The sequence below is a fragment of the Panthera leo genome, chromosome C2 (assembly GCF_018350215.1).
Source record: "Panthera leo isolate Ple1 chromosome C2, P.leo_Ple1_pat1.1, whole genome shotgun sequence".
NCBI classification, from domain to species: domain Eukaryota; kingdom Metazoa; phylum Chordata; class Mammalia; order Carnivora; family Felidae; genus Panthera; species Panthera leo.
Genome location: NC_056687.1, coordinates 153,975,867 through 153,997,118, shown reverse-complemented (window position 1 = coordinate 153,997,118; position 21,252 = coordinate 153,975,867). Strand labels below are relative to the sequence as shown.

The window sequence follows — 21,252 nt, the reverse complement described above, 5'->3', positions numbered from 1 at the left end:
ATTGAATTATCAAGGATTCTGGCTTCTGGCAGAAAATCGGTTGTGCATCTCAAATAATTTAAAAGTATGCGTATAGTTGACTCTGAAATTCCACTTGTAAGAAATGGCCCTAAGAAAACAATTTCTTTTTATTTTTTTTTTTTAATTTTTTTTTTTTCAACGTTTTTTATTTATTTTTGGGACAGAGAGAGACAGAGCATGAACGGGGGAGGGGCAGAGAGAGAGGGAAACACAGAATCGGAAACAGGCTCCAGGCTCCGAGCCATCAGCCCAGAGCCTGACGCAGGGCTCGAACTCACGGACTGCGAGATCGTGACCTGGCTGAAGTCGGACGCTTAACCGACTGCGCCACCCAGGCGCCCCTAAGAAAACAATTTAAAATGAGCACAAGTGTGCTCACCACTGTGATTACAATAACAAAACACTGGTAGTAAATTAAATATTCAAGAACAGAAGACTAGTGACATAAATCGCATCACTGTATTGGTAGGATTGTAGTGTATTTTAATATTTATTGAACTTCAACTATGTTTTTTAGGAAGCACAAATGTAGGTTGTACGACATTAGAAAACGTGCTTTTATTGTTGGTATCTCTATGTCTGTATTTATCTGTCTCTATATCTAGAAGCAGATAAATCAGTCAAGCAGCAGGCCTCATCTATGGGTGATAAAATGATGGGCATATCAATTAGAAATCTCTGTTGGCAAGCACACAAACCAATTCCAATTACATTCTTCAAGCACTGTTTATTTAAGATGACCAAAAAAAATACATGAACCCATACTGAATCTGAGGAGAAAAAGAAAGAGAATGAGAAAGAATACTTATCTAAAGAAGCACAGAAGAGTAGAATTATGTGGTATACAGCTCTATAGCTCTAGGACAATAAATTTATTTTTAAAAAATTTTTTAATGTTTTTATTTATTTTTGAGACAGAGCATGAGCAGGGGAGGGGCAAAGAGAGGGAGAGACACAGAATCCAAAGCAGGCTCCAGGCTCTGAGCCATCAGCACAGAGCCTGATGCAGGGCTCGAACTCCCGGACCGTGAGATCACGACCTGAGCTGAGGTCGATACCAACTGACTGAGCCACCCAGGCGCCCCATCTAGGGCAATAAATTTGTAAACGTGGAGGCCTCCTAATGGTCCAGACATTAAGCCTTTAGTTACTAGACTGTGAGATAGCCCAGGGGATCTTTGGGGAAGAGTTCAGGGATTGGATCTGTAGCTACATACCAAGCAGTACAGAGTTTCGCTATTTTAACAGCCATTATAGTTGTACAAATAAACTATCAGCCTTATCTTCATCCATATCCATAGATACCATATTTACTACTTTCTTCAAGAGCTTCTGTTCTGTTTGTTTTTTAGATGTATGTTTCAAATATTTTTCTCAGGAAAGAATGGGATGTGTGCATTACTCTAAAAATTCCTAAAATTCCTAAAAAGTTAGATAGACTAGATAGTTAGATGATAGAGAGAAATATAAACATGGAGATATACTTGTCAAATAATATCTTTCTAAATTTAGAACTCTCTTGTCATAGTCATTTTTTAAATGATGCATCAATATCTTTCCTCTGACTTTTTTATAATAAAAACATTTTATTGAAGTATAACATACTGTAGGTTGCATAAGGGGCATTAATATTAAGCATATAGCTTAACAAACATCACCATATATTTATACCTCTGTAGTTACCACTCATTTCAAGATATAGAATATTTCTAGAACCCTGGAAGGTTCTCTCTTATCTCAGTGGTAACCAATATATTGACTTCTTTCCTCTGACTTCTAAATGCAAATTTTTGCAATCGAAGAATCTGACAGCAGTCGGGTTTTATGTTTCTTTTACTCTTTTGACCTGGAAGCTTATGTATTTATAACCTTAGAGACTATGGATTTTACCAAGTATGCCTAAGAGGGATGCCTTTTATGGATTTTTTTTCTGACTAACCTAGCCTAGAACTCTGAGCAGTTTCAGTCTAAAGATTCTGACCTTTCTTCTTCAGAGTTAATGCTCCTCTATTATCTGCTTAATTATTGTCTCTACTCTGTTTGTTCTGTCTTCTACTTCTGAAATGCATATATTTAATATGAGAAACTCGGTCTTCCGGGGCTCTTCTCTTCTCCCTTGTGATTTTCAGTTCCTTCATATCTTACTCAATGTATTGAGAGATTTCTGGCTTGATCACTCAGACCACTAACTGAGGTCTCCACAAGGGCTAGCCTGTTCTTCAGTTAGTCTAAAAACTACTTAATTGTGAAACCACGTCTTAGAGTGTAAGAAAGTCTCTTTGCTGCGCAACTTGAATTCCCATGGATGCACTTACTTATTTTTTTTAAATTACATTTTCCATCTGTCTTTTTCTAGCAATTCCATTTCACTGGTTCTGATTACTTTTGTCTTTTTTCCTCCAACCTAGCACTCCCAACCCCACTCTATTGGAGACGAGTAGTGATTTTTCTCAACCCACTGGTCTAAATGACGGTTCTTGGAATAATCTAAATGGTGATGGAAAGCCACAAGCACTTTCTCACAGACTGGCAGTAGAGAAGCAAGACATTTCCCTGATAGTGGTGATCAGCCTGTCATGTGCTTATTTTCCATCAGTTTATTCTCTTCTGTGAATTTCTCTCCCTTATTTACCCATGTTCCCATTGGATTGTTTGGGATTTTTTTTTACTGATTGTGAGGGTTCTTTACATTCTGGCTACTAGTCCTTTGTCCCATGTGTAGTTTGCAAATATTTTCTTCAGTCTATACATTGTCTTCATCATTTGAACAGTGCCTTTCCCTGGACAAAAGTATTTGATTTTGATAAAGTCCAATTCACTGACTTTTTCTAATTTAATAAATCGTGATTTTGGTATCGTGACTAACAATCTCCCCCAAATCCTAGGTGCTGCAGACGTTGTCCTATATTTTTCTTCCATAGGTTTTATATTCAAATCTGTAATCCATTTTGAGTGCATTTTGGTATATGATTAGAGGCGTAAATGAAGATTCACTTTTTTTTTTTTACTTTATTTTTTTAAGAACAATTTAAGGTTTGCAGCAGTTTTTAAACTCTCAGTTGATGATCTTGCTTCCTCATTCACTGAGAAATTGAAGAAATCAGAAATTAAAGCAATCAGAAGATAATTTCTCATGAGTTTATAACTCACTTACATACCTAACAACATCTATATCTATATGCTCTGCCTTCCCACATGTTACAACAGATTAACTATCTACCTTCCTTTCTAAAAGCATTTCCTCTTTCCTATTTGCACTAGAACAAAACCCCAGAATATTTCCCTCTTCAATGTTATCAGTTTCCTAATATAAATAACCTATATTAGCATATGAACATACTGTCTCTTCTATATTAAAAAAAACTATCTCAAATACTTTCCTCTCAAACTATGACCCATTTTTTATTTGCCCCTTGTCACCAAAAGTACTTCCAAGCATTGAACATACTCATTGTCTCCATTTCAACTCTTTCCATTTTGTCTTATAGCCAGAGTAATCAGTGTTTTCACCACCTCCCCCCCACCCCCATTATTACATTGAAATACTTTTTAAAACACTCTATGTTATTAAACCTAATGTTCAACTCTCTGTCCCTATCTTATTAATGTTTGTTTATTTTTGAGAGAGAAAGAGAAACAGAGCGTGAGGTGGGGAGACACAGAATCTGAAGCAGGCTCCAGGCTCTGAGCTGTCAGCACAGAGCCCGACACGGGGCTCAAACCCACGAACCGACAAGCTGTGAGCCACCCAGGCGCCCCCACACTCTCCTTTAGAAACAAAACCATGACTTGGCCTCCAGTCTAGATTTTCCTCCTCTTCCATTGGTTGCTCCTTATCAGGCTTCTTCGTTATTTTCCCCTCTTTTCCCTGGCCTCTGCAGGATGGTGTCCCTGGGATGCTTAAACCTTAATCAAGGTCCCAAATATTTATTTCCCTTCAATAACCAGCCTGTGTCCCCCTTCTTTGTGCCATTGTCAAGTCTCTTTTGCCTTCCACCTGGAACAAATTCCTTCCTGTCCAAAGGCTTTGCTATGTCCTAACAGAGATGCTCTGTATAGATCTGGATCCCGTGGCCCAGAACATGGTGCTCCTCTGCCACATCAAAGAAAAGACTCCCCCTTAGGAGGTGAGGATCTAGGGATGTGGGAGGATAATCCAGAAGGCAAGACCATCTGTAATGGACGGGCTGGAGCGTAGTGAAACTCGTTCCAGGTGAGTAAATGACTTGCGCGTTGTCTTTTATGACACTGAAAGACCAGTTGTAGCCAAAGCATAGGGTAGAGTGACAAAAGACGAACGGCTGGAACTGGGGTTTGCTTTAAAGCATCCCATAGCTAAGATACCCAACTCTCTCACTCCAGAGAGAGCCCATCAACGTTAACCAGTATTTTTTTCTTAGCGAACGTGATTTGTTCTCACATTCAGGGCTTTCTTGGCAGGGATCCCTAATAAAAATTTATTATTTTTTCCATTTTTCATGTTTGCTTTCATTAGTTTCCTGTAGCGCTTCTCCCTGCACCTATTTTCGCTTTATTAAAGCTCATATGTGGAAATTATCAGACACTAAAGACCATAAATAAACTTTTACTTAGCAAGCTGTGGAAATCAGGGGCACGCAGCAAAGACGATTGAGTTCATTAACCACCAATGGCACTAATGTGCTCTCACTCATTACTCATTCACTTCACTGATGGCTTCAACAGACCAGGAGACACCGCTTCTCCCTGGGATCGTCCAACTGTTCACGACGGGAGACACAGAAGACAGGGCAGGCGGACCTACGCACCTTGGCTCTTCAGGGGACACAGTGCAGTTGAGAGCATTAATCACTGACACTTCCAAGGTGTGTATTCACTCTCTCACTTCTTCTCTCTATACGTAAAGGGAGTAGAAGGAGGTGGTAAGAGCCATGTGAGTTTAAGAGCCCCTCTCAAAGGGGAGTTTTGGTCCAGGGGATCCCAAAAGCAGCATTAACCATTTAGTGCAATAGTTTATTTCCACTATAAACCTGTATTTACAATGTCAACTCTACCCCTGCCAAGTGCTAGAAGCATCCTTAACTCCAAACGATAACAAGAACTTGTGACACGTTTCATCGTCATTTCCATTCAAGGTCTCATGACGGGTATAAACTGATTTTCAGACTCGGAGAGGAAAGGCAGTCTGTAAGTTTCTTCTATTTACACACGAGAACAGATTGAGAGAAATCATTATGTATATATAAATTAACAGTAAAAGGCCAGTTACAACAGCACATGAAAAAGGGATAGAGGGGTTTTTAGTGAACTTGTAAAAAAATGTTTGAAGTGGGATTACTTGTAACAGATTCTGCGGCACCTTGATGGACCTCGCAAGATTTGGAGGGAGTGTTTGGGCACCTCACGGCGTTAGACAATCGTTCTCTAGAGCGGTTGGTTTACAATATGGCTGTTCCTCAATGGAACAACAATACGACAGGTGCTCCAAGATGAGTAGCTCCAAGTAGGTGTTTATTTAACAACAGCTAACGATTCCTCGGCAGTGACTCTGGTGAAGATATCTAGCAATATCATAATGAGCCTTCTCTCAGCTCTAAGTGTCAGACACAAGGCTAAAGCTTCGCTTGTGCTGTGTTATTGAATCTCCAAGATAATGCACGTTGCCCCTCATTTCACAAATGAAACAGAGGCCTAAGCGAAAGGTCACACAGCTGGCAGGCAGCAGTTCCAGAAGTGAAAAAGAAGGCTGCTTAGCTTGAAATCTGTTGCACTTGACAGCTCCCTTCAAAGACGTGAAAAGTCAGAAGCACCATCTACAGACGCATCCCTTGTAAAAGGCGATGAGACACACGTCTGCGAGGTACATCGCAGGTTGAGAATAGGACACGAAGAACAGGTTGTCGTTAAAACTAGAGACTGCAGAGATTAGAAGAAAACCATCATGAAACAATCAGAGTTAGCCAAGGGTATACACTTGGGTGTACCACTGCAACTTTCCCTGTAGTTTGAGCACAAAAAATGAAATGGGCAGGACAATGCATTTAGAACAAGAAACCCCATACCTCTTTGGGACAGGATTTTTCCCCTCTCCATCCCGTAAGAGTGGTGACCGGAAAGAAGGGAAAGGCTAGCATTTTGTCGATTTTCCGAAGCGGGGCGGTCATTGAACCTTCTCAGTAATGACTTCATGGGGCCATTGAACCTTCTCAGTAATGACTTCATGGGGCCATTGAACCTTCTCAGTAAGGACTTCATGGGGCCCTCAAAAGAAAATCTTGGCTAGAGTCCACCGGCCCATGTCAAATTGAAATTCTACGACTAGAGAAGGCGAGGCAGTCATGGGCCAGCAGCTACCCAAGCCTAAAGGAAGAGCTCTATGTTCAACAGGTCCTGGAGGCACAAGGACGGAATTCTTAAATTTGTTGGCTAGGAAACAGCATAGGTGGGCATTATTTTATTTCCTGCTTTTACACTGGATACACGTTTATCCTGGAAAATTTTGAATTCATAGAATTCAAAGACACCTGCATCACCCATATGGCCACCCTTCGGAGGCAATCAGTGTTAGCTGGCCACACCTTTTTCATACCTCCCATCTGCTCACTTCCGACCCCAGATGACCCACTAAAGACTAGATATCCTAAAGGAGACTATAGTTAATGGAAGCTGTGCAATTTGTGCTGAAAGAATATATGAAGGAAATCCTCTCTTCCCAGGATCTGAGCAACCACCTCTTCCCCTGTGATGGACAATTTGATTAAGGAAGACTGTCCACGCTCCGAGGAAATTTGACGTGTTATTGGGGCAAGGGATTTTTCTATAGCCGTTAGAGATAAGATTGACCGGAGATATGGAAACATGTGCTGTTCTGGGATCGCCAGAGTAAGATCTTTGGATAAGAGTTCCTTCGTTAGCTCCATGCCAAACTCAAAGCACCTACGGGAAAGAAATTCGTTGGCAAACCACTTGCTTATCAAATCTTTTCTTATTTTAGGGCTGTCACCCGGTGAGGGAAGATAGTGGGTGAAAAAGTACCATTTCCCATCACAGAAGGTTCTAAGGCACGGAAGGTTCTTTCTCAAGACTTTATTACTTCGCGTTAGTAAAGAGCTCTTTCCCAAGCTCTCTTAAAACTTGAAACTAAAATGAGGTCAGGGACAACTTTCACCAACTTTTCCACTCCGGTATCGTGTAGGGCGTGGTGGGGGCTGTAACAACAGTAGAGTGTGCACATGCGTACAGAAATAGGTCTCTTTGATGCGTTCATCACTCAGCAGACGTTTATGGGCCATCACCTACATGTCAGGGGGTATTTTAATTGCTGTTTCTATGGTCACAGAAACAGTCTCTGCCCTGAAATGGCTTACGTTTTAGTAAGGGATACAGACAATAAATAATATCTCCTATAATTCAAAGTGTCACTTAGCCTAATAAAGTAAAAAAGAAAAAGCAAAGCATTATATATACATATAATGAGATGCTTCTACTTTACACAGGATAGTCTGGCAAAGCTCTCTAAGGAGGTGCCCTTGAGTAGAGATTTGAATAAAGCGAAGGAACAAGAGCATGCTGAGAGGGAAGAAAACAGACCAAACAGAAGAAAGCCTAAGTACAAAGCCTTGGGAGGGAGAAGTGGGGGCTGGTGGTGAATTTGCTCGGCCTCCTTCAGCAATAGCAGGAAAGAGGTCCTTGTGGCTGGTGAGGGAGGGAATGGGGAGGTGGAAGGAAAGACCTCAAGATCACATAAGGAGAGCCCTAAATACCACGGAAAGACCACGGCATGATTGTACCATGTACCTCTCCCACTTCTGCGGCCCTGAAGTTCCCTCTTGAGACCGTCTCCGATGGTCTGGACCCTCACTGTTCCACTCCACTCCAGGGCCTTGACTCTTTTTGCCAGCCGTACTGAACTATCTCGTGTGCCCAGCTTCTCTGCTTCTCCCTTCCCCTCTGCACTTGGGACGCAATATCCTCAGCCTTGAACACTTATCTCCGATGACCCCTCTGAGGAGAAACACCTTTTGCATCAGGTTTTTCCTGGCTCCCACTTGTCTTTATGCCCCTTCTTTTCCTAGCACATCTAATGGCTGCTTTGCAGTAATTTGCTTGTCTGCATTACTGCTTCCCACATAAGAGAATGAACTTTGTGTAGTCACAGACTGGGTCTTTGTCTTCAGATTCCTGATGTTTGGCACAAGGCCACATGCATGGGGGAAGAAAAAAGTTAAAATAAATACTGAATAAATGAATGAGTTTGTGAGTGCCCAAATGAATGAAGATCGTCTGAATGAGTTTTGCATTTGTTTTACTTCAGGTCAATGATACAAAGAGTCCCTGCAAAATGGACTTCTCTTTCATTCTCATTCAGCCAAGCAGATGATTTTTTCCTGAACTTTTTCCTTTTCTAATCGAAAACTACAAGTGAAGTGAATGTCAAGAATGTTCTATGCATGGAAAATATAATAACTACATAATACACCTGTCAAAAGGGTGTTTAAAATAAAATGCTAACAGACCCATATAACCGAAGAGGTTTTGTGGGAGTTGCTATTATAAAGTGGTTTTTAACACTCTGCACAGAAAATTGTCACCTACATGAAACTTTTAGAGCAACTATGATTTAGAGTTAGCAGCTGTACCTGATATTACCAGTAAAGCCGCTTCAACCATTTCATACATCTGATGGTTGGTTTGCAAACCCACAGAACGGGCCAACTCGTGTGTTCAGGGAATGGAAGGCATTTCAGGGTCAACTTTTTCTTTAAACATCGCCCTTTATTCGGGTAAATGTCTAAACTTAACATAGCACAGGAAGTATATGAAATTAATATGTGCCTGAGTATTATATGGGAATAATCAATGATATTCCATATCATTCAATGATCAAATTAAGTTAGAAGTATCATGCTCTGCTCTCATGAAAGTTGAGGTATTAAAAATCAGAGGGAGGCAGGGAAATGAATTAAAGATGTTCTTTTCTGCCCTGTTTATTCACGTCCAGCTTCTCTCTTCCTCGCTTTCTTCTTTGGTCACAATTGCTCTAGAGTCCACAGAACCTCTTTTCCTGGTCTGAGCAGGGACAGGATTGTGAGGTCCCACCGGCAGGACCCGACAGAGAAAGTGGCTGTGCACCCGTGTGGTCAGGGCTAATCCAAGTGTGTCCGAGTGTGGACATCAAAAAGGGGGAGTCAAAAGAAGAGTTGATACTTGGGGTCCACAGCCAGGAGAAGTGGTGATGGAGAGAAGGGGAGGGCAGAGGAAGGAGGAGAAAACACAACCACCACATTGTGTTTACCATGCTGTCAGGCACCGGCCTAAACCCTGAGCACAGAGTACACGACTAGCCCCCAGCATCCTGGCACCTACCTGGAGCAGACTTGATTCTCTGTTGCAGTAATGACCTTGCACAGGTGGTTGGGTTCATAGGAGGGCCTATTGGTGGTAACATGGATCGTCATTTATTTTCCATAACTTTATATCTTCTTGATGCTCTTCCTGCCACGAGCACTTCTCTTGGGTTTTCAGTCCATTAGTCTTATTGTGGACCTCTAAACCACAGTCATTAAGCATCCGATTTTCTCTAAATAGAATTGACCGAAAATACTCTCCGTGCTCCAAATGTCCAAGGACATCCTGCAGATCTTCAGCCATTCTACTTAATTGCATGCGGTGATCAGCATTTGGATGCCTCGCCATTCCCAGACGTAGCAGAGCCAGTCTCATCGTCTTCCAGTGAACTTCACAAGATGTTAATGATAAACTCTGTGGAGATAGTATGCATATATTTATTAATTTCACTCCTCTTAGATGCAGGCTGATTCTAAGATTTGTGTCCAGGTCTCTATGGTATTGGTTAGAACACCTAGTGCAGTGGTTGGCACATTGGAGGGGCCCATCACATGTTCAGTTTGTTGAAGTGAACTCAGTGGTTGGGTAAATTAGGGCAACGGAATAGCTAAGAAAACATCATTTGGTGAAAATACTTTGGACTGTTCCAAAAATATCTCTAGCATTAGTTTCAACCCTGGAGTGTGTAGGTTCATGAGTTGTTTTCAAAATAGTGAAGACCATAAAAAAAAAATTATATATATATATATATATATATATATATATATACACATACACACACACACACACATATATATATATATATATATATATATATATATGTAGCTGAGCAAAATATATACATATACATATATGAAAAGACACAATGGTTTAAATTTCAATATTGTGTGTAGCACCAAGTGGAAACCACAAAGACATTCATTAATGCATGCTGGTAAAAAATTGTGGTACCTCAACAAAATCACATTAAATACTGTGTGTGTGTGTGTGTGTGTGTGTGTGTGTTGACGAGAACTACAAGATGCAGAAAAGTGTGTGTGTATTATCATTCTCCTCGGACTTCATGGAAGAATTGACACTGCACTAGAAACCAGGAGATTAGGGTGACAGCTAGAGTTAACATTAGGGTTCCAGGCAAGAGCTTGAAAGTCAAGCGTACAAGGAAGATTAAATTTTCTCTGCATATTGTTTCCAATATTGGAATCTTTATTAGATGCTTATATTATCCTTTTAAAAAGCTCCAGCTGAGTTAAACAAAAGCCAGAACTATTAAAACTACAGAGAAATCTGAGGCAACAAGGTTTAATATTCAAATAAAACCAGAGGCAGTTTCAGAAGGCCTCCCAAAGCATTCTTTCTCTGGGATATGACATTATGATTCAAGGGATCAAAGTCAATATCCTTGAGCAGCTCGATCTTTTTGTAATGGCTTTCCTGTTGTTTTTGTCTCACGGGATTGTGAAGTGTCTCTTCAGATATTTTGCCCAATTTTCTAACTGGGTAGTTTGTTTTCTTATTATGGAGTTATAAGACTTCTTTCCATAATCTTGATACAACTCATTTCTCAGTTATGCGACTTGCAAATACTTTTCTCAGCCTGTATTTTGGTTTTTCATTCCAAGAGTAACCTTTGAGGAGCCAAAGTTTTTCATTTTGAAAAGTGTAACTTTTCATCTTTTTATAGATCATGTCTTCGATGTTGTATAAATTTATTGCCAAACCCAAGGTCACACAGATTGTCTCCTATTTTTTTCTGAAAATTTTATAATTTTGTTTTATATTGATATCTATTATCCATTCATAGTTCCTCTTTGTATGAGATATAAAGTAAGTGTCAAAGTTTGCTTTTTGGCAGAAGGATATCCAATGATATCAGCACTATGTTTTCTAAAAATTATTCTTTCTTCATTAAATTGCCTTTGACCCCATATCAAAATAATCAGTTGTAGGTACAACGTGTGGGTACATTTCTCTGCTTTCCCTTCTGTTCCCTGTGTCTACCCTTTCCCAATACCACACTATTGTAGTTACCGCTGCAGATAGTAAGTCTTGAAATCAGGAATTTGAGTCCACCAACACTGCTTTTTTTCCCCATCAGAATGGTTTTAATGATTCTAGATCCTTTGCTCTGCCATCTAACTTTTAGATCAGCTTGTCACAAAAAGCATACTACAACTCTGATTGAGATTTTGTTGAGTCTATAGATCAAACAGAACCGGCATCTTCGGAAACTTGGATATTCAATTCAGGACCATGATACATTCTCTTTATTTAGATATTTGATTCCTTTTCGTAACTGTTTTGTAGTTTTTAGCTTACAGATTCTGCACATGTGTTGATATATTTGTACCTAAGTACTTCATTGTTTTGCTCCTACTGTGATTAATACTATTTTTGTTTCCAATTTCAAGTCCCAACTGCATATTGCTGGCACACAACACAACTGATTTTTATGTAATAACCTGGTACTCTATACCCATGTTAATCTCACATATTAGTTCCGGGAGCATTTTTGTAGACTCTCTGGGATTTTCTACACAGACATTCAGGCTGTTACTAAGTACAGAAGTTGTTATTTCTTACCTTTCTACTCTGTATTTCTCGTTCTTTCCTTGTCGTACTGGTTAGGTCTTCCTGTTTGATATTGAATAGGAATGGCATGAGAAGACATCCTGACCCGATTTCCGATCCTTGAGAAAGGATCATGATGCATAATCGTAAGTAGGAAGTAAGATCTAAATTTTTTTGTGTATGCTCTTCAGTAGCTTAGGGACGTTACCTTCTATTCTTGTGTTGTTGAGAGTGTTTGTTTGTTTTATTTTTTAGCCATGAATGGATGTTGAATTTGGTGAATTTTTTTTTTTTTACATAACTATTGACATGAGCATATGATTTGCTTATTTAGTTTGTTATTACTGTGAATTTCAACGATTGATTTTTGAATGTTGAATCAATCTTGCACTCCTGGGATGAACCCCACTTGGTTGTGACAATTATGTTTATATATTGTTGAATTTGATGTGCTGACATTTTGTCAAGAATTTCTGTGTCTACATTCATGATGAATATTGAATTATAGTTTCCTTGTAATGTCTTTGCCTGGTTTTAGTTTTATGGGTTTTTTCAATTGAAAAAAAATTTATTTTTTATTTAAAAAAAAATTTTTAACGTTTATTTATTTTTGAGACAGAGAGAGAAACAGAGCATGAGTGGAGGAGGGGCAGAGAGAGAGGGAGACACAGAATCCAAAGTAGGCTCCAGGCCCTGAGCTGTCAGCACAGAGCCCAATGCAGGGCTCGAACTCACAAACCATGAGATCATGCCCTGAGCCAAAATCAGCTTAATCAACTGAGCCACCCAGGTGTCCCTAGTTGTATGTTAATGCTGGGCTTGTATAATGAGTTTGGAACTGTTCCCTCTTCTATTTTATGGAAGAAATTTAGTGGAAATCTTATTATTTGTTGTTTAAATATTTTGTATAATTCACCAGTGACACGGTCTGGATCTGACAGTCTTTTCTCTTAATTTTGAACAAGAAATTTTTTAAGTTTGTTTATTTTTTTAAGAGAGAGCACAAGCAGGGGAGGGGCAGAAAGAGACAGAGACAGAGAGAGACACAGAGAGAGAGAGAGAATCCTAAGCAGACTCTGCATTGTCAGCAGGGGGCCCAACTCAGGCTCAATCCCACGAACCAATGAGATCCTGACCTGAGTTGGAATCTTCACCAACTGCTCCAGAAATTAAATTTTTAATAGATATAGGTTATTTAGATTATTTTTTCCTTCTTGAGTGGGATTAGTAGTTTGTATCTTTCAAAGAACTGGTACGTGTCCTCTAAATTGTGAGACTCATGGGCATAGGATTTTTCTTAGTATTCTCTTATTCTTTTAGTGTCTTTGGGATTAATAGTGATGTCTGTACTCCTTTAATCAATAACTTGTTTTTTTCCTCTTTTCTTTTTGATCAGCCACACTAAAGATTTATCAAGTTTATTGATCGTTTCAGGGATCCAGCTTTTGGCTTAATTGATGGTCCCTGTTGCTTTTCTGTTTTATTTTCATTTTTTTCCCTTTCTGCTTTGTGTTTAACATGTTCATCTTTCTCTAGTTTCCTAAGGTGGAAGCTTGGTCTCCTGGTTTTAGATCTCTTTTGTTTTCTAATATAAACATTTAATGCTATAAATTTTCCCTCTCTGCCCTGCGTTAGTGGTTTCTCACAAATTTTGATATAGTATGTCTCATTTAAAAACTCTCCTTGTGATTTCTTTTTGGGTTTTTAGAATTCTGTCTTTAATGTCGGAATAATTAGGGATGTTTCTAGATATCTCTCGTTAGTGATCTTTGGCTTAATTTTGTTATGGTCCAAGGAAAAATATAAAATTGTTTCATAAATGCACATATTTAATTTGTTAAGTCTTATTTTATGACTCAGGATATAGTCCGGCTCAGTGTCTGTTTCATTTACACTTGAGAAGAATGTGTATTCTGCTATATTTTGGTGGAGTGCTCTATAAATAGCAATTAGGTCAAGTTGATTGACAGCTCCGGGTATCTATATCCTCACTGATTTTCCTGCTTATTTACTGTATCAATTCCTGAGAGAAAAAAGTGTTAAAGTCTCCAACTATAGTTGACAATTTTTCTATTTCCCCCTTAAGACCTATCAGGTTTTGTATCGTATGTTTCAAAGCTCTGTTGATTAAGTGCATAGAAGAAATATGTATTTTTGAAGAGTCAGAAGTTTATATTTTCAGTTAAAATGTCAAAGATTTTTGACCTACTTATTTGATTTTATATTAATTTTCTCCCTTGTCACTGAAAATTATGTTTTCTAAAACACATTAAGAACATTAAAGTTACAGTTCCCTTGTCAGTGAGAGTATCGTTTCATATATTTAAGGGCCATCTTAAATTATTTTTCTATGAACTGCTTATTCATGTATTTTGCCCATTTTTCTGTTTTCCTTAAAATTTTTTAGTTCTTTATATGTTAGAGATTTCTGATCTTTTTTTTTTCTATTACATAGTTGTGTACTGATTGTCCCCATATTTTAATTTTGGGGCTTTGTCAATGCTTTGTAAGTTACAAATGCTTTATCATGTAATTGAAACTTCAATCTTTTCTTTTATTGCTTCTGAACTTTGAATCATAGAGAAATTTTCTACCCCTTCATTTTATAATGAAATCCATCCGTTCTTTTATAGTACCTGTATAGCCTTTTAAAGAAACATTTAGATCTTGAGGTGCTTGGGTGGTTCCGTTGGTTAAGTGACTGACTTCAGCTCAGGTCATGATCTCCTGGTTCCTGAGTTAAAGCCCCACATCAGGCTCTGCACTGACAGCACTACGGATCCTCTCTCTCCCTCCCTCTCTCTCTCAAAAAATAAATAAGCATTTAGTAAAAACAGAACATTCAAATCTCTCACCTATTTGGCATTTGTTTTGTGTATGGTGTGTTATACAAAAACTTTATCTTTTTTCAAATGGCTATCCAATTTTCCAAGACCACTTACAAAAAATTTCATCCATTCCCTGCTAATTTGAGATATCATCTTGGTCCTATATTAAGATTCCACTGTCATGTGTTAAGATTCCCTGGTATATATCTTAGAGCTTTGCCTTTGGTTCAGTTAGCCTGTAGGTCCATTCCTGAGCCAACGTTACAGTGTTTCATTATAGCGGAGTTATAATTTGGTAAGGCTGCTTCCCAAATTGCTCTGGTCTTTCAGGATTTTTCTCACTATTCTTGGCTTCAGGAATGGTATTGTCTTCAAACAGTCTAGACCCCAACACAATGTATGTACTGTACTGGGGTAACATCGAATTTATAGATTTACTTAGGGAGAACTGACATCTCTACGATATTCCCTGGTCTCCCTTACCATGAACATAACTCCTTTTCTCCTTGTTTGAAATCCTTACAATGGATAATTATTTGAAAGGTTTTCTCAGGTAGATTTCAAATATTTTAAGTACCTGTCTGCGTTTGTTTGTTGTTTGTGTTGGGTGGGGGGAACATTCAGGTAAGTCTGGCCTCGTGAAATCTGTGTGCCAAGGTGATTCTCTCTCCTGCTCTCTCACCATGGAAGCCTCCCCACCGTGACTCTAAGACCACCACGTCCTTCCTAGAAGTCTGGAATCTCCCTCTCACACACTAATGACGCTCTGGAGTGTGCACTGTTCACAGACTCCGTGGAACAGATGGGAGCCTTTCTTGAGTAGTACGTGTTAGGAGCTGGCTGAGCCAGTATGAAATCCGGGAGGGAGAAGACCGACAGGTCCACTTCATAAGGTGAGTTCCAGAAGCTGTAAGCTGGCTTGCAGAGCTCTGAGAATGTCAGCAGCCCTGTTCTTCCCTGAACTTCCTGCACTTGTAGACGGCATCTCTCCTGGACGTACATTCTGTCAGCAGAACGTCCTGACATACGTTTCCCTTCACTTAAGTTCACAGGCAACCTTCAGGAAAACTACCATTCGGAATTGTAACGGTGAAAGTTGAAGTGGGTGGGGTGCAGAGGGGTGGGGACGACGACAATTATGAGCTGAAGACCAAGGAACAATGGTTCGATGCCGGTGAAAGGTGCTTTTAAGTGTATTTAGTGAGATTCCTCTGAAAGCTACCTTAGCAATTCATTCAAAATAAAACAGCCATTAGGTGGAAATTGTGATGCAGAAGGAAAGAACAGAATGATCCTTTTGTTACAAGCATCGGGAGCTAATGAGTCAAGATTCAATCAGGGTTCCCTGAAAGAGATGTTAAGTATGGGAATTAATGGGCCTTTTGAAAATATTTCTGAATATTAAAAAACCGTTAAAATGATCTGAAAAAAGCCTATGCTTTCTTCCTGCATACTTCTTTTCCCTCCGTCTTGTACTAAGAAGCCTCCCTAGAAGTTAAATACCTGTCTCGATTAACCTTACTTCTAGTGGACACCGAGCCCTCAATTATTCGTGGTAGAGCAGAAATAAATGGTCACCGGGATTAATAATGCAAGCTGTCATTTTCTATCCTCTATGTCGGGCAGTGATGGAAGATGCTCTCTCCCAATATTTTTCAATAAACTCTCATACAGGTACAGAATAACGTCCGTATGTTTTCAGAGTTGTCCCCGTTGATCACGTCTTGGCTCTTCTAATAATGGGTTGAGACGAGTGAAAATTATGTGGATTTGGGAGCCAGACCTGGGTGTGAATTCCAGGTTTAATCTGTTTTGGTTGAGACATCAGGCAAGTATTTAACCTTTCTGGGTAATGGGGAAAAGAACTATCTTCCATATTGTAGTGAATACTAAAAGAGATAATATGTATCCGAAGGGGATACCTTCATGCCCAGTAGACAGTAGGTGTTCTGATGAGCGGCTGTTTACTCCCTGCACCATATTTCTCCTACTTTTTGTCTTTTTCAACTCTCCCTCCGTCGAGAGAAGTGCAAGTCTGTATAAGAAGTTCATAAACACTTGAATAAATAGAGGGATACTGATGTGGTCTCTGGACTAGTTCAGGTTTAGCTACTCCCCAGACTTGACAGCCAAGGCTCACCGGCTGAATTCCACAATGACAAGAACTCCAGCTGTGTCTCCAGGCCCACGTCTTACAAGGACGGTGAACAGCTCACAGCCTCTGAGTCGGATGGATGCTGTTGTCGGCACACTGAGGAGAGAATGACTTCCTTGTGGGGTCTCCTTGCCAAGCTCACGCAGACGCTGCCCGGATTTCCCATTGTTCACCCATCGTCTAAGCTCAGGCTCTTCTGTGTGGCTTACTATCTCCGTGTTGTGCACTTGGCAGTGAGAGGAAAGAACCAATTATTGAACACACACTCATTTGGGGCATCATATGCGATACGTGTATTTTCTTACGGATTTCATAAACTGTATGATGTCGGTACTATAATTCTCATGTTTTAGGTGGGAAAATTGGAACACCATGACTATTTTTTAAATCAAATGGAAGGCACACAGCACTTTCCAACTCCAGTGCATGGAACCATTTTACTCTACTGCATACTCTAGTTTTTAGGGGCTCACTAAGAAGGCCTTGCACTGACCTAAGAACCACAAAGGGATACCATAGGAGCGAGGATGATGCTTCACTTTGTCCTCTAGCTGGGATACTGTGATATAGCCTTACGACAGAAAGTCTTTAGCCTACCTTTTAATGATCCGTAGTCATTAGCCTACCTTTTAATGATCCGTAAGGTCTCTGAAGATGAACATTATAACGATGCCTTAGTTTTGTCCTCTGCCACCTTCTTCCCATTACTGAAAAGACTCCAAATCTCAGAATCCTGGGTCTAGCTGTTCTTAAAACCTCTATAACCAGAGGAAGTCCTTCTCTTTCTTAGGAGGTTGGGTCCTGCAGGTTTCAACGACATTGGACAATATGATCACCTCGATGCTTTTCAATTCCAAATAGATTTTAATTCTGTAACTCCAAATAAACATCATTTTTTAAATCTTTTTCCTTGGCCTCAGGTTTAAACCTCTTATTCATGTTTAAGACTCTCTTTGAAATCTTCAACAAATTATATATATATATATATATATATATATATATATATATATATATCCAATTATATATGTATCAAGTTATATATTTGACATATCAAATTATATATATAATTTGGTATGTACCCAGGAACAAATAACCAGTGTTAAGCATACCATAATAATAAATATGTGGGAGAAATACAATCAGTGTTTTATTGACTCAGATCCCACCCACCCAAGAAGCAAATAAATACAACAGTTGAAAGTCCACACAGCATGGAGAAAATCGTGTATGACAATACTTCAGGCATGGGGAGTGGAAAGGTGTATATAAGGGGTTTGAATTTCTACTTAATTTCCAACCTTGTATTCAAAGTCTAGTAGGCTATGGGATCAATCCTGCCAAGTCCAGTAATCTATCCCATTTTTGAAAACGTGGGGGTGGAAGAGGATTTTAAATTAGGTAATAGTGACATTTTGTAAGTGATCTAACATTTCCTGGAGAAGTACCACATTGTTGGCTCTGTCCACAGTTGTTTGATTTCAAACTCCCAGTCCAATGTACAGAGGAGGTCATTAAGTATCTTCAATATAGGAACACAGTTACTGAGACTCAGCAGCCTAGACTTTGCTATTCATTCCGTAAGTAGTAAGTCGCACACTTAGACTTTGAAACGGATTCCGTCTAGATCCGGAGATGAAGCTCTACCTGTAACAAAACGATGATGGTTTTGATAGCAGACTAAACAAGGTGATCACAGTGTCTTTCCTAAAGTGTCATTGGATCAACGCTGTGACCTAAAATTTCCCAGTTCTCAATCTGCAGGGTCACACCTAATTTTATCATAGTTGATAACTAAAAGGGGAAATTGATTGCCACTTTGAAGTGGCTTATGCAACTCACCAAAGATGGATTTAATTTAATGTAGAGAAAATATTTAAGAGCTGTAGGTTGGTAAAAATGGGTGATCCCCTTGGTGTCAGAAGACCTTAGCTGGCCCAATGAATCCGATGCCCCTGGGAGTTGCTAAAACAGGCTTTTTTGTGGCTGCTTTGGTTTGGTGCTAAGACTTCTGGGCCTTCCCTTCCAAATCTCCAAGGTGAGTCTTCCGAGCAAAGGCAAAGGAATAGTCATTATACTTTGGAAAGTGCAGGGATATAGCACAACCGACACGAAGAAGGAATGGAGACGGGAACTCCATTTAAGCGGTCTACCCTCCCGTCATTACTTTAAAATAGAATTGGGTAAATGCTGACCATATGGGTTTTCAGGTTAGGGACATTGGTTTTAGAGTAGAGAAAAGAAAGTTGGTACGCATTTGTTGATTTCCCCTTGCGTCCCAGGCATTGTGCAGACATATCTTTGAGGCATCTTCATTTTACACACGAGGAGAACTTGAGTGCCGAGCTCTGTAGCCACTTTCTCAAGGTGAAGTTCAAACGTGAATCTCGGGGTGTCTGACCTGATGACCCTTAAGCACTTTGGAGATCCGCGTTACACGGACTCCTTTTTCCTTCCTCTTCTCTTCTTCCTCCTCCCCATCACTGAAATAACTCTGGCCAATTTATCATCACCATGTTTATAAGATTGTGTTTGGTGTTCACCCTGGCAAATCCCACCCATGCCCCGACTCAAGGCCTCTCTCACCTCTGCCTCCTTTCTTTTGCCTTTCTGGTCCCACAACAGAGCTCAGTCACACACGGGGCATGAGCCACTCTGCTGGGGGGTTGGGTTTCTTTCACTATCAAATCACAGGTGTTTGCTGGAGGGCAGTGAGCAAGGTGGGCGTCGTGTAATTTTCACGACCATCTTCCAATCCTGATCATCCCGTCACAGCAACATTTTCTGGCAGGGCATCTGTCCATCTTTTAAGTTTAAAAACTGCAATATCGGGTGACTTAAAAGAGCCAGATCCGAGAACGAGTGCCAGAAGAGGAGGCACAGAGATGGGAATAACGACGATGATTACCCCACCTCCAAAATAATAGATCTCTCGTGCTGTCTCCAGCACCACTTGTGTCGGAGGTAAGGAAGGTTTCCCTGACAAAATGACAGTGCCTGCTTCCCATGAGAGAGGGGCTGGGACCTGGCGGGATTGCTGCTTCCTTACCTGCAGCCGACATCCTCAGTTGTAGCAAACGTTCTAGAATCTGTCGTTATTTTCAAACACCAACAGAGGGCACGGCCGCTTCCGTGGAGCTATGAATAATTCATTGAATGTTTCAGGTAGAAAAGTCACTAAAAATAGCACCAAAGTTGAATGCCCTGACCTTAAAACAAAATCTTTGCTATTGCCGAAGACTGTTATTTTTTGAGACATGACACGGGGCAAACTAATTTCCTAAAGATTTTATTTTAACTTCCTTCACAGCAGAAGCCCAAGTTCTTTCTGAAAGACTGCACACATGCTGAAATCACTCTTATAACACTGCTCTAGCTCTTAAAATCTGAGTACAGACGAGATCTTTCCCTTCACACTCTTACCCAGATGCCTTCACGTGACTGCCACGGTTGAACAGCGAACCAGAGTACGAGAGACCGAAAATAGATTTAAAATCCTTGGGAAGAAACGGGGATCTTAGGCAATAGCTTTTTTTTTTTTATGTTTTACAACTTGTATTTTATTGAGATATAATTTACACGTAGCATCATAGAAGTTCAAGGTGTATGGGGCTTGTTGGTTTCATAGGCTGCATAGGCTGCTACATCGTAACGTGATTACCACCCTGGCATTAGCTAACATCTCTAGCATGTCACTTAATTACCTTTTGTGTGTGCTCAGAACAATTAAGATCTGGTCTCTTAGCAACTTGGAAGTTTAGAACACAGTATTGTCGTCTGGAATTGCTACACTGCCCACTGCATCGCACCACTTACCGATTTCCTGGCTGCAAGCTTGTACCCTTAAACCATACCCCCCCTCCGCCCCCGTGCTCCCCGCTCCTGCAGACTCTGGTAACCGCCCTTCCACCCTTTGTTTTTATGAATTCAGCTCTCTCTCCACGGTGAAAGCAGATATTCTCTACTGTTAGGGAGCAAACTCCTAAATTTTGTAATGACAGACTAGGTTTTTAACTTACTAGCTCTATATCCTTGGGCAAATCAGTCAGCCTCTCTGTCCTCTGTTTTCTCATCTGTAAAGCAGGGATATTAACACCTGCCTACAAGAGCATTGTACAGATCAGTTAAGAAAAATAAGTGAGAACCTTTGTAAACCCTAAATCGGCACAGGAATTTAAATACTGTCATTGATTCGAATGAAAAAAGGAGGTGAAATCATCACAAAGGAAATCTGGATCATAAGCCCCACTCCCGTTTTAAGAGTATATTTTCAAACTATTTTATTCACACAAGATATGAATAACTTACTGTAAATTATTCAGAATCGTATGGAGGAAAATGAGAACATTTTCT

At 40.0% G+C, this 21,252-nt stretch overlaps 1 long non-coding RNA gene across 4 annotated transcripts in view; it reads right to left on the bottom strand.

Moving 5' to 3' along the window:
- Window positions 1–2,918: 2,918 nt before the first annotated feature.
- The window catches only part of LOC122229862, a 266,595-nt gene continuing 248,261 nt past the window's right edge, over window positions 2,919–21,252 (bottom strand). For 2 of the 4 annotated variants that reach the window (XR_006207157.1, XR_006207160.1), the window contains exons 6-12: window positions 19,949–20,037; window positions 18,348–18,546; window positions 17,529–17,703; window positions 16,888–17,128; window positions 11,932–12,038; window positions 9,367–9,762; window positions 4,591–4,894 (exon numbers count right to left, since the gene is read on the bottom strand). This is a non-coding gene — a long non-coding RNA (uncharacterized LOC122229862). Of the gene's footprint in view, window positions 3,105–4,590; window positions 4,895–9,366; window positions 9,763–11,931; window positions 12,039–16,887; window positions 17,129–17,528; window positions 17,704–18,330; window positions 18,547–19,948; window positions 20,038–21,252 lie in introns of those variants that run through there. The other 2 variants (XR_006207159.1, XR_006207158.1) reach the window with 2 other exon arrangements.